At 40.1% G+C, this 14291-nt stretch overlaps 1 protein-coding gene across 4 annotated transcripts in view; it reads left to right on the top strand.

The window, feature by feature from the left end:
* TFDP2 (transcription factor Dp-2) overlaps positions 1 to 14291 on the top strand; it is a 208473-nt gene that overhangs the window by 35516 nt on the left and 158666 nt on the right. For 3 of the 4 annotated variants that reach the window (XM_052649237.1, XM_052649259.1, XM_052649244.1), the window contains exon 2: positions 2198 to 2288. The exons of the other annotated variant lie outside the window; for it this stretch is intronic. The gene's annotated coding sequence lies outside the window, so the exon portion shown is untranslated. The remainder of the gene's footprint in view (positions 1 to 2197; positions 2289 to 14291) is intronic. 4 annotated transcript variants of the gene reach the window in all.

Raw genomic sequence — 14291 nt, forward strand, 5'->3', positions numbered from 1 at the left:
CAAATAGGCCTTAGGAAGCATCACTATGAACAAAGCTAGTGGAGGTGATGGAATTCCAGTTGAACTATTTCAGATCCTAAAAGATGATGCTGTGAAAGTGCTGCACTCAGTACGCCAGCCAATTTGGAAAACTCAGCAGTGGCCACAGGACTGGAAAAGGTCAGTTTTCATTCCAATCCCAAAGAAAGCTCAAACTACTGCACAATTGCACTCATCCCACACGCTAGTAAAGTAATGCTCAAGATTCTCCAAGCCAGGCTTCAACAATCCATGAACTGTGAACTTCCAGATGTTCAAGCTGGTTTTAGAAAAGGCAGAGGAACCAGAGATCAAATTGCCAACATCCATTGGATCATCGAAAAAGCAAGAGAGTTCCAGAAAACATATACTTCTGCTTTATTGACTATGCCAAAGCCTTTGACTGTGTGGATCACAATAAACTGTGGGAAATTCTGAAAGAGATGGGAATACCAGACCACCCGACCTGCCTGTTGAGAAACCTGTATGCAGGTCAGGAAGCAACAGTTAGAACTGGACATGGAACAACAGACTCGTTCCAAATAGGAAAAGGAGTACGTCAAGGCTGTATATTGTCACCCTGCTTATTTAACTTCTATGCAGAGTACATCATGAGAAACGCTGGGCTGGAGGAAGCACAGGCTGGAATCAAGATTGCTGGGAGAAATATCAGTAACCTCAGATATGCAGATGACACCACCCTTATGGCAGAAAGTGAAGAGGAACTAAAGAGCCTCTTGATGAAGGTGAAAGAGGAGAGTGAAAAAGTTGACTTAAAGCTCAACGTTGGGAAAACTAAAATCATGTCATCTGGTCCCATCACTTCATGGGAAATGGATGGGGAAACAGTGGAATCAGTGTCAGACTTTATTTTTCTGGGCTCCAAAATCACTGCAGATGGTGATTGCAGCCATGAAATTAAAAGACGCTTACTCCTTGGAAGGAAAGTTATGCCCAACCTAGACAGCATATTGAAAAGCAGACATTACTTTGTTAACAAAGGTCCGTCTAGTCAAGGCTATGGTTTTTCCACTGGTCATGTATGGATGTGAGAGTTGGACTATAAAGAAGACTGAGAGCTGAAGAATTGATGCGTTTAAACTATGGTGTTGGAGAAGACTCTTGAGAGTCTCTTGAACTGCAAGGAGATCCAACCAGTCCATCCTAAAGGAAATCAGTCCTGAGTATTCATTGGAATGGAGAAGGCAATGGCAACACATTCCAGTACTCTTGCCTGGAAAATCCCATGGACGGAGGAGCCTGGTAGGCTGCAGTCCATGGGGTTGCTGAGAGTCAGACACGACTGAGCAACTTGGCTTTCACTTTTCACTTTCATGCATTGGAGAAGGAAATGGCAACCCACTCCAGTGTTCTTGCCTTGAGAGTCCCGCGGACGGGGGAGCCAGTTCGACTGCCATCTATGGGGTCGCACAGGGTCGGACACGACTGAAGCGACTTAGCAGCATACGTTGGAAGGACTAATGCTGAAGCTGAAACTCCAAAACTTTGGCCACTGGATGCGAAGAGCTGACTCACTTGAAAAGACCCTAATGTTGGGAAAGATTGAGGGCAGGAGGAAAGGGGATGACAGAGGATGAGATGGCTGGATGGCATCACTGACTCAGTGGACATGGGTTTGGGTGAACTCCGGGAGTTGGTGATGGACAGGGAGGCTTGGCGTGCTGTGCTTCGGGGGCGCAAAGAGTTGGACATGACTGAGCAATTGGACTAACTAACTTATGTAAATATAATCATGTTGTGTATATACTTTTTAACCTGTTGCTACATTTGCAAGGTTTATCCTCATTGTAGCCTGTTAATGGATTTTTATTGCTATAGGATGTTGTGGTTGTTACAGTACTCTGAAAGACCTTCTCTTCCCCACCGAGCTACATGTGTTCCACCTACACAGGCTGGTTGCTTACAGCTGCAAACCTTACTGGGAATTGCTGTTGGCCAAGATTACACTCTGTCTAAGAGGCATCCTCTGAGAGCTAACTGAGTGAGGCAGGGATACAGTCTCCAAGCAAACTCTCCCCTGTTAGGGACAACTCTGGACAATTCCTTTAGGGACAGTCCCAGCTCTGGTGCTCCATGAGCATTACCTGAGGCTCTCGCTGCACCCTCATTGGGCCAGTTCCTCCCCATTCTCACCTCAGCTTCCTTCACTTCCTTCCAGGTGTTTCTCCTAAGAGCTCTTCCCAGGAAACTTCCTGCATGCTGGTCATTGTGCCTCCTCTCTTGTTTTCAAAGGAATGAGTTTAAGACAGGTTGGTATTTTCTTTCAGATGGATCGCGAATTGTGTAAGTAGCCCGTCATTAAGTCAGCTTTGTAGAGTGTACATGCAGTATATTCTGTGCCTTGTAATGCTGTGTGCTGTTTGTCAGTGCTTCGGTTAGTATGTTGTATTTACTATCTTTCTCTATTTATATGTTATCTTTGTTTTTTTAAGCACTTGTTTTGATATCTGGGGACATGTGTATCTTTATTTTATTTATTTAAAAAATTAATTTTTTTATTAAACAATAATTGCTTTACAGAATTTTGTTGTTTTCTGTCAAACCTCAACATGAATCAGCCATAGGTATATATATATATCTCCTCCCTTTTAAACCTCCGTCCCCATCCCACCCCTCTAGGTTGATAGAGAGCCCTTGTTAGAGTTTCCTGAGCCATAAAGCAAATTCCCATTGACTATATTTGACATATGGTAATATAAGTTTCCATGTTACTCTTTCTTACATCTCACCCTCTCCTCCCTTCTCCCCATGTCCATAAGTCTATTCTCTTTGTCTGTTTCTCCACTGCTGCCCTGCAAATAAATTTTTCAGTATCATTTTTCTAGATTCTATATATATGCATTAGAATACGATATTTATCTTTCTCTTTCTGACTAACTTCACTCTGTGTAATAGGTTCTAGGTTCATCCACCTCATTAGAACTGACTGAAATGCTTTCCTTTTTATGGCTATTCAGTTCCATTCAGATCAGTCAAGCAGTCATGTCCGACTTTGGGACCCCATGGACTGCACGCCAGGCTTCCCTGTCCATCACCAACTCCTGGAGCTTTCTCAAACTTATGTCCATGCAGTCGGTGATGCCATCCAACCATCTCATCCTCTGTCATCCCCTTCTTCTCTCGCCTTCAATCTTTCCCAGCATCAGGTTTTTTTCCAGTGAGTCAGTTCTTCGCATCAGGTGGCCAAAATATTGAAGTTTCAGCTTCAGTATCAGTCCTTCCAGTGAATATTCAGGACTGATTGCCTTTAGGATGTACTGATTGGATTTCCTTGCAGTCCGAGGGACTCTCAAGAGTCTTCTCCAATACCACAGTTAAAAAGCATCAATTCTTTGGTGCTCAGCTTTCTTTATAGTCCAACTCTCACATCCATACATGACTACTGGAAAAACTAGCTTTGACTAGACAGACCTTTGTTGGCAAAGTTATGTCTGTGCTTTTTAATATGCTGTCTGGGTTGGTCATAACTTGTCGTTCAAGGAGCAACCATCTTTTAATTTCATGGCTCAGTGATATTCCATTTTGTATATGTACCACAACTTCTTTATCCATTCATCTGTCGATGGACATTTAGTTTGCTTCCATGTTCTAGCTATTGTAAATAGTGCTGTAGTGAACAATGGGATGCCTGTGTCTTTTTCAATTTTGATTTCCTCATGGTATATGCCTAGGAGTGGGATTGCTGGGTCATATGGTGGTTTTATTCCTAGTTTTTTAAGGAATCTATACCATCTTCCATAGTGGCTGTATCAATTTACATCCTCACCAACAGAGCAAGAGCATTTCCTTTGCTCCACACCCTCTCCAGCATTTATTGTTTATAGACTTTTTGATGATGGCCATTCTGACCACTGTGAAGTGATAGCTCATTGTAGTTTTGATTTCCATTTCTCTAATAACGAGCGGTGTTCAGCAAGCATCTTTTCATGTGTTTGTTAGCCATCTGTATGTCTTCTTTGGAGAGATGTCTGTTTAGTTCTTTTCCCCACTTTTTGATTGGGTTGTTTGTTTTTCTGGTATTGAGTTGTATGAGCTGCTTGTATATTTTGGAAAATAATCCTTCGTCAGTCGTTTCATTTGCTATCCTTTTCTCCCATTCTGAGAGTTGTCTGTTCACCTTGGTTATAGTTTCTTTTGCTGTGCAAAAGCTTTTAAGTTTAATCAGTTCCCACTTGTTTACTTCTGTTTTTATTTCCTTTACTGTAGAAGGTGGGTCATAGAGAATCTTACTTTATGTCAAGTGTTCTGCCTATGTATTACTCCAAGAGTTTTGTAGTTTCTGGTCTTACATTTAGGTGTTTAATCCATTATGAGTTTATATTTGTGTATGGTGTTAGGAAGTGTTCTATTTTTATTCTTTTGCATATAGCTGTCCAGTTTTCCCAACACCGTTTACTGAAGAGGCTCTCTTTGCCCCATTGTATATTTTCGCCTCCTTTGTCAAAAATAAGGCACCATAGGTGCGTAGGTTTATTTCTGGGCTTTCTATCTTGTTCTGTTGGTCTATATTTCTGTTTTTGTACGGGTATCATGCCATCTTGATGACTGTAGCTTTGTAGTATAATCTGGTCAGGAAGGTTGATTCCTCCAGCTCCATTCTTCTTTCTCAAGACTGCTTTGCTTATTCAGGGTCTTTTGTGTGTCCATGTGAATTGTGAAGTGTTTTGTTTCACAACTGACATTTTCAAAATTGGCAAACTTTTAGCCAGACTTATCAAGTAAAAAGGGAGAAGATTCAACTCAACAAAATTAGAAATGATAAAGGAGAGATTATAGCAGATAATGCAGAAATACAAAGGATCATAAGAGACTATTATGAACAACTATATGGCAATAAAATGGATAACCTGGAAGAAATGGGCAGATTCTTAGAAACACTCAGACTTCCAAGACTGAACCAGGAAGAAATAGAAATTATGAACAACCCAGTTACAAGTACTGAAATTGAAGCTGTGATCAAAAATCTCCCAAAAAACAAAAGCCCAGGACCAGATGGCTTCACAGGAGAATTCTGTGAAGAATTTAGAGAAGAGCAAATGCCTATCCTTCAAAAACTCTTAGAAAACTGCGGAGGTAGGAACACTTCCAAACTCAGTCTACAAGGCCACCATCACCCTGATACCAAAACTAGACAAAGACAACACACAGAAAAGAAAACTGTAGGCCAGTATAATATCCCTGATGAACATAGATGAAAAAATCTTTAACAAAATTTTAGCAAACAGAATTCAGCAACACATCAAAAATCTCATATACCAGGATCAAGTTGGATTTATTCCAGGCATGGAAGGATTCTTTGATATATGCAAACCAATCAGTGTGATAAGTCTGACTCATTTGAAAAGATCCTGATACTGGGAAAGATTGAAGGCAGGAGAATGGGACAACAGAGGATGAGATGGTTGGATGGCATCACCGACTGAATGGAGATGAGTTTGAGTAGACTCTGGGAGTTGTTGATGGACAGGGAGGCCTGGCATGCTGTGGTCCATGGGGTCATGAAGAGTCAGACACGACTGAGCGACTGAACTGAAGTGATCTGAATCGACATATAACATTGTGAGAGTGTAATGGTGCACAATATACAAGTTTATGTTGCAAAATGACGACCACATATCGGTTTAGTTTATCAGGTCACATAAGTAAAAACATGTAATTCTTGTGATGAGGACTTTAAGCAAATTTCAGATATGCAGAGTGTTAACTGTAGTCACCATGCAGCGTGTTATATCCTGGAACTTGTTTGTCTTACAATTAGAAGTTTGTGCCTTTGACCACCTTCACCCAATTTCCCCCTTCCCACTCCTCCAGCAGCCATTAGCCTGCTCTCTTTTTCTGAGTCCAGTTTTTTAAGATTCGATATGTAAGTGAGATCGTACAGCATTTGCTTTTCTCTGATTTATTTTGCTTAGGATAATACCCTCACGGGGCATCTATGTTATTGCAAATGACAGGAGTTCTTTCTTTTTTGTAGTTGAATGATATTCCATTGATGCTTTTAAACTGTGGTGTTGGAGAAGACTCTTGAGACTCCCTTGGACTGCAAGGAGATCCAGCCAGTCCATCCTAAAGGAGATCAGTCCTTGGTGTTCTTTGGAAGGACTGATGCTAAAGCTGAAACTCCAGTACTTTGTCCACCTCATGCGAACAGTTGACTCATTGGAAAAGACTCTGATGCTGGGAGGGATTGGGGACAGGAGGAGAAGGGGATGACAGAGGATGAGATGGCTGGATGGCATCACCGACTCGATGGACATGAGTCTGAGTGAACTCCAGGAGTTGGTGATGGAGAGGGAGGCCTGGCGTGCTGCGATTCACGGGGTCGCAAAGAGCCGGACACGACTGAGCGACTGAACTGAACTGAACTGATATTCCACTGTGTCTGTGGCAGGTTTTATTTCTCCATTCATCCCTTAGTGCCCCCTTAGTTTGTTTCTATGTCTTGGTTGTTATAAATAATGCTGCAGTGAACATGGGGGTGTAGATAATCTCTTTGAGAGAGTTATTTTGCCTGCTTCAGACACATACCCAGAAGTGGAATTGCTGGATCATATAGTAGTTCTGTTTTTAATTTTTTTGCAGAACCTTCATGGAGTTTTCCATAGGGACTGCACCAGTTTACATTCCCATCAACAGTACATAAGGGTTCTCTTTTCTCTACATCCTTGCCAACACTTACATAGTAGGTGTTGTAACACGTGTGAGCTGATTGCTCATTTTGGTTTTGATTTGCATTTCCTTGATGTCTGGTATTGTTGAGCAACTTTTTGTATACCTCTTGATCATTTGTGTGTCTTCTTTGCCCGTTTTTTAATCTGGTTACTTAGATTTCTTTTGGCTATTGTATGAGTTCTTTTTTTTAAATTTGATTCTGTGTGGTCTTAGTTGCGGCAGTCAGGGTCTTTGTTGCATTGTGAGGATCTCGTTGCAGCACACAGACTTTCTAGTTGTGACACCTGGGCTTAGTTGCTCTGAGGCATGTGGGAATCTTACTTCCCTGACCAGGGATCAAACCCGTGCCCTCTGCATTGCAAGGCAGATTCTTAACCAGTGGACCACCAGGAAAGTCCCTGAATTGTGTGTGTTCTTTATATATTTTAGATATTAACTTACCAGATAAATGATTTGCAAAATGATGATTTCCTTTGCTTTGTAAAGTTTTTAGTCTAATATAGTCACACATGTTTATTTCTGCTTTTGTTGCCTTTGCTTTTGGCATCAGGTCGAAAAAATTATTGCCAAGACCAGTATCAAGGAGCTTATCCCCAAAGTTGTTTTTTGATGTCCCTGGAACTTGAAGTACAGTTTGGCAGGATATAATATCCTTGGTTTACATTTTATTTTCTTTACATTTCTTGAAAATACTGTTTTCTTGCTTTATATGTTATTTTTGAGTCGTTTGGTATGGTCTACTTCCCTTGCCTTTGTAGATTATTTTATCATTTTGTCAGAATGTGCCAGAGTGTTTTTTTTCTTTTTTCCTTTAAACAGTGTTACAAGGATATGTGTTATAGTTGCTCATTCTGGGTCAATTTTCCTAAGTATCTGGTAGGCCTTTTAAGCATGTGGATTCAGGTCTTTTATTTCTGGAAAGTTTTCTTGTTTCATAGTTTTAGTCCTGATGCATTGTTTTGAGTTTCTTCCTCAGGGACGCCAGTGGTGATCTGTCACTTTTGCCTGTCATCTCGTCAGCCAGTTTCTCTCTGATTATTTTGTTTCTTAATTTCATTTTTATTCTCTTTATTGTTTTTCTCCTTTCCTTCAACATCATTTATTAATTTTCATTAAAATCTGTCCCCCTCCGTGTGCCATATAATTTAGCTTTCATTTTTCAATGATTTTATGTGATGATTTTTCCTGCACTATAGTCAACTGTATTTAATATCTTTGCCATTTTTTATTCCAGTTTTATTGAGATGTAATTGACATACACTGCTGTATAAGTTTAAGGTACACAGCAAAATGGTTTGACTTACGTACATCACGAAGTGATTACCACAGGAAGTTTAGTCTTATATAGTCATCCATCATCTCATATAGATACAATGTTAAGGAAATATAAAAAAGATTTTTTATGTTAAGGAAATATAAAAAAGATTTTTTAAAGTACTTTCCTTGTGATGAGAAGTCTTAGGATTTACTCTCTTGACAACTTGCATATATAATATACAGCAGTGTTAATGATATTTACCATGAACTTCATTACATCCCTATCTTTGGTTTTGTCTGTTTTGATACTTAGTTTTTTTTATTTCTGACTTAGGGACTTTTTTTTTTAACATCTGTAAAATCTTTTTTGATCAATAACCTCAGATACACAGATGACACCACCCTTACGGCAGAAAGTGAAGACCTGAAGAACCTCTTGATGAAAGGGAAAGAGGAGAGTGAAAAAGCTGGCTTAAAACTCAACATTCAGAAAATGAAGATCATGGCATCCAGTCCCATCACTTCTTGGCAAATGATGGGGAAACAATGAAGACAGTTACAGACTTTATTTTTGGGGGCTCCAAAATCACTGCAGATGGTGACTGCAGGCATGAAATTAAAAGATGCTTGCTCCTTGAAAGAAAAGCGATGACCAAACTAGATAGCATATTAAAAAGCAAACGCATTACTTTGCCGACCAAGGTCCGTCTAGTCAAAGGTATGGTTTTTCCAGTAGTCATGTATAGATGTGAGAGTTGGAGTATAAAGAAAGCTGAGCACAGTAGAATTGATGATTTGAGGTGTGGTGTTGAAGAAGACTTTTGAGAGTCTCTTGGACAGCAAGGAGATTGAACCAGTCCATCCTAAAGGGAATCAGTCCTGAATATTCACTGGAAGGACTGATGCTGAAGCTGAAACTCCAGTACTTTGGCCACCTGATGCAAAGAACTGACTCCTTGGAAAAGTCCCTGATGCTGGGAAAGATTGAAGGCAGGAGGAGAAGGGGACGATAGAGGATGAGATGGTTGAATGGCATCACTGACTCAATGGACATGAGTTTGAGCAAGCTCTGGGAGGTGGTGACAGAAAGGAAAGCCTGGTGTGCTGCAGTCCATGGGTTTGAAGAGTTGGACACGACTGAGCGACTGAACTGAACTGAACTGAATTCAAAAGTAGATGGATGTTACAATTTTTTCCAACTTCATAGTTGATTTGTAGGGAGAAAACCATCAACATGAAAGCTTTGATTTGTGTTTTTCTGATTTTTTCTAGCACTTTGTGTGTTGTGGTATCTTCATTTTGTGGATAGAGTTCCTTGTTTGAGAGTTCTATTGTCACTCTTCCCTTTCCTTCTCAGTGTCTTTTAGGAACTTGGGGTGTTGATCAGGAAGAAGGATAGAGAAAAGCTTGGTATGTGTTGTTTCCATTTCCTTTCTGCAGGGTCCTTAATTTCCTGCCTCTTACTCCCATCTTTCCACTCATTTCTTTGTCTCCAAGAGATACCATCTCTTTCTTCTCTTGCATCTCTATACCTAATACTCCTCCAGAAGCGGTTTCTCAGAGGGTACCACCGTTGATCCAGAAGTTTGTAGATGCTTCCGCATCACTAGGGCTGTGAACTATCAAGTCCTAACTTGTGTTCACTGTGTTTGCTCTTCCTTGGGTCATTTTGTTTGTGCTTCCTCTAAGTCCCCTGGTCGAGTGTGCTGTTTTTCGTGGTTTCTTTTTTACCTCCTCTTACTCTCTGCATCCACAGGCTTGCAGAAGGTAGGCAGTTGGATTTCTTATGAAATGTATTTCTTTTTTCCCTCTACTTATAGGTAATTTGAATGTTTTTGTGATCTCTGTCTTCTGGTAATGATAAGGTTGAGGCATGGGTTCTGTTGTGGTTTTATTTATTCTCCTTGTTTATTTTATATCTGTGTGGGAAGTTGAGGGAGAGATTTCTACTTTGAGAGAGCGATGGCTTATTCTGTTGTTGTGCAGACTTGAAACAGTCCCTATTTTCATATGGTTGTATATCTGAAAAGCCCAGAAGAGTCAACTGAAAAACTACTACAGACAAAAAGAGAATCCAGGGACTTCCCTAGTGGTCCAGTGGTTAATGCAGGGCATCTGCATGGGATCCTCTGTTCTCCCAGTGCAGGGAGCTGGGGTTTGATTCCTGGTCAGGGAACTAGATCCCACATAGTGCAACTAAGAGCTGGGTGCAGCCAACGAAAAAAAAAATTGTTTTTTTTTTTTTTTTAAAGAAAATGCAGTTATATTGTGCTGTATAAAATTAACCAAAAGAAATCCATATGTACAGAAAGCTTGGATGATATGGAGAGCCAGAATAAAAATCAGATTAAAAAATCCCTAAAACCAACCAAACAAAAACTCTAGGAATAACTACAACAGTAAATGCGTAAAACCTATTATATTAGTTTTTTAGGGCTGCCAGAACAAACTGCCACACACTGGGTGGCTTATAGTAACAGGAATTGATTCTCGAACTGTTCTGCACACTAGATGTCTGAGTCGAGGTGTTGGCGGGACCACCTCCCTCTGATGCCAGAGGAAGGAGCCTTTCTTGCCTTTTTCAGCTTCTGGTATCCCCGCATTTCTCAACTGTGGCAGCATGCATCCAGTCTTTACCTCTCTCTTCATCTGGCCGACTTCCTTTTGTGTCTTTTATCTTTTCTCTTTTAAGAACAGGAGTCCTATTGGGTTAGGGCTCACCCTAATGCCAGTAGGTCGAGGAACTAAGATCATGCTGTGTCATGGCCAAAAGATAAAGTAAAATGGGATTGGTAAACATTTAGAAAAAAGCATTGTGTTTTTTAGGGGAATCAGCACAAATACATGTAAGGAAAACTTAAAAAAAAAAAGAGGGGTTAGAAACTGCTGTTTTCTTCACCAGTTGCTTCTTTTTGTTTGGCCGCATTTTTCTTTTCTTAGGTCTCTTGGGTGAGTTGAACATTTTTGCTGACGTAGTTTTTGTACAATGCTGTAAATTACATGAATTCCCAAATGATGTTTTAAAACCTCATCTAGCCTGTTATGATGTATCAAGTTAAGGATACATATTAACAGTTGTATTACTTATCTGGAGCTACAGTTATCTGGAAACAGGGCTTTGCTAAAGAGCAAATTGGTAACATGGATCTAATCCATGCAGTCATTGTGCATAAACTGAGTAATGGTTTAAAATTTGGCTAGTACACCACTTGATTAAAGAGCTTTTCTGTTAGATTTTTGGCAGGATCTTGAAACGTAATGTTCTAAATTTGGGTAATCTCTGATGTTGCTTCTTTGGACAGGGCAGAAATAAGTTGTCTTAGACTTTTGCTTTCGGTAATTAAGAACAAATAATAAATGTTACCTGTGAAAATATTTGAAACAAAAGTATCCCTTTGGTTTTATTGTGGAAGCTTGTATAAGAACATATCATTAATTCAGTTTTGCCAGGGAATGAGGAAGGGATTCTGTTTCAGTGAATCTACTTGTCAAAATGTAATAATATGTCCACTTTTCCTTAGTATTAATCTGCCAGCTGTCAATTACTTAATGTACTTGTCTATAGGCCTAGCCCATTTGTCCCTGTTATGCGCATCCTTTCTACTGAGTATAGTTGGCTTGAAGCTTGAAAACTGAGATAAGCAAATTTCATAAGAATTTTATGTGAAATAAAATCAAGCAGGTGAAGCAAGGCCTATGTCCTACTAGGTTCGTAAAAGCTAATTTGAGAGCTGTGGACTTTTTCTTTGCTTCTTTCTGAACTTTGAGTTTTATTCCAGCAGAATAAGGTGCTTGTTAGATAATTGGTGGATGATGAATATATACTTACCAGGCATAGTCAAGAAATGAGTATTTCGGTTTCCAAAGAATTATAGATTATCATATGTGATACTGCCGGTTTATAAAAATTAGAAAGCACATGATTTTTACTTAACCTTTAGTAAATGTAACTTAATATCCCCGGTTCAGATGTTTTAGCTCTTAAAAGTTTTCCAAGGCTTCCATTAATTTATGTTTGTGTTTATTTCAGGCCGCACTGGGTCTTTGCTGCTCTGCTTGGCTTTCTCTAGCTGCTGTGAGCGGGGGCTACTCTTTAGTTCTAGTGCACAGGCTTTTCACTGCGGTGGCTTCTCGTGTTGCGGAACACGTGCTTAGTTGCTCTGCAGTATTTGGGACCCTCCCAGACCAGGGGTTGACCCCGTGTCCCCAGCATTGGCAGGTGAATTCTTAACCACCATGGAAGTCTGGCTTCCCGCTAATTTAATTAAAAAGAAAAGAAAAAGTAATATCCTGCATGATTGCGCTTCCAGCCGTATCTCTCCATCTTGTTCCGTCTTGCCCTTTGTTTTCAGGTACATAGGTCTCCCTTCAGCTCCTCGAACTAGCCATGTGTTTTTCTTCCTCTGAGCATTTTCCTGTAATGTTTGCCCCCTCTGGCTGTGAGTCCCCTTCTCTGCCATTGGTTTGTTCCATTTGTCTTTTGAGCTTAGTTCAGACTTCCACAGAGGAATCTTCTCTAAAACCACCAGAGTTCCAGACCCTTAGTGTACATGCTTCCTTTGTGTCTTTGTTTCTGTAGCACTGCTTATCGTATATTGTCATTACGTAGTTAACTGGGGAGTTCATTGCTGAATGTCTGCCTTTAGAGTCAAAATGTAGGCTCCATGAAGGCAGAGACTGTCATTGTTTCTCGAAGCATCTTTAATGCTCAGCCTATGGTTTGACCTGCAGCAGGCTGTCAGTATTTGTTGAATAAGTGAACCAAATGAGTAGTGCTCAGATTAACACTATTCAGTATTTCCCCGCACATATGTAGAAGCTGTTAAAAGTTGTTATTGATTGCTTGTCGTGTTAACCGGTTTTTACTGTTGTGGAGAGTCCTGGGTAAAAGCTTATGTACACCCAGACAGAATTTTTGTTTTTTTCAATTAAAAAAAAAAAAGCAATGATGCGGGTTGTGAAGGAGGTCCAAGAGGGAAAGATGTATGCGTACATATAGCTGATTCACTTTGTTGTGCAGAGGAGACTAACATAGCATTGTAAAGCAACTGTACCCCAATTTGAAAAGTGAATAATGAGCATTAAAGCAATTATCTTTTGTTTTTTAAGTGTAAGATGTTGATGGTTCCTTAGAAGAGCAGCTTTTTAAATTTCCCTCTTGGCTACTGTTCCTTTCACCTTCAACATCGGTGAAATTAAATATATTCTATTATAAAAACTTTTCCCATAGCATTTTTTGGAATTAATGAACACAGGTATAATGCCAACCCCCAAAACACTTCATGATAGGAAAGTGACACCCAACATTCTGCTGTTTTGGATGTGTGAACGTGCTCAGTGTTTGTGTCTTTTCATTTTCTGCTGCCAAATCGTATTAAATGAGATTAACATATTTTTATAAGCATGAAAAATAAAATATCGAGTACATAATTTAATGAGTATTACTTTTTTGAAACTTATGATTCTTTTATTGTTAATTTTTTATTGGTGTGTAGTTGCTTTACAATGTTGTGTTGTTTTCTGCTGTACAGCAAAGTGAATCAGCCACGTGTGTGTGTGTGTGTGTATGTATCTCCCCTCTTTTTTAGATTTCATTCCCATTTAGATCACCGCAGAGCACTGGGTAGAATATTACTTAAAAAGCAAACACAAAACAAATATTTCTTGGGTTCCAACCAGGTGTCAGACACTGGCTGTATGATAACTGAAAAGACAGAGGGTTCCTGCCCTCGTGTGATTCACCCTTTAGTTGCAGAGATGGCCCACAATCTGATTATCACACAAATAAATAGATAATGACAATCAGATGTGTCCTTAGGAAGGAGAAAGTAGGAGAGCATTATTAAGTAGAGACCCCCTAACCTAGTCTCTGTAGTGGGAGAATTACAGTTGCCCAGAGAAAGTGACATTTGAGAGAGATCTGAAGGAAGGAGACTTAATGCCTGGGAAAAACTCCAGGCAGAGAGAACTAGCAGGCAGCGGCTCAGAGACAGGAGGACCGTGCCTTTGAGGAGGAAGGCCAGTGGACGTGGGTGAGAGAAGGGTGTGGGAAAGTGGCTCAGCACAGAGCTGAGGAAGTGAGCAGAGAGCAGAGGGGACACTGAGGACTGGGTCATTACAGCGTGGTTACTGTCACCGGTATAAAAATGTAGGAAATCTGATTGTCCGCCAGCAGAGGACTGGTGGTGTAAGTTACGGTGTAAACAACGTAAAGGAACATTCTGTAGCTGTAAAACGGAGGAAGTTTACTACCCAATCAGAAGAATAAAGAATTGTAGATTTCATATTGAAATTTAGAAATAGAACCTTTAAAAAAAGGGAAA

This window comes from Budorcas taxicolor, chromosome 1, assembly GCF_023091745.1.
Source record: "Budorcas taxicolor isolate Tak-1 chromosome 1, Takin1.1, whole genome shotgun sequence".
Taxonomy (NCBI): domain Eukaryota; kingdom Metazoa; phylum Chordata; class Mammalia; order Artiodactyla; family Bovidae; genus Budorcas; species Budorcas taxicolor.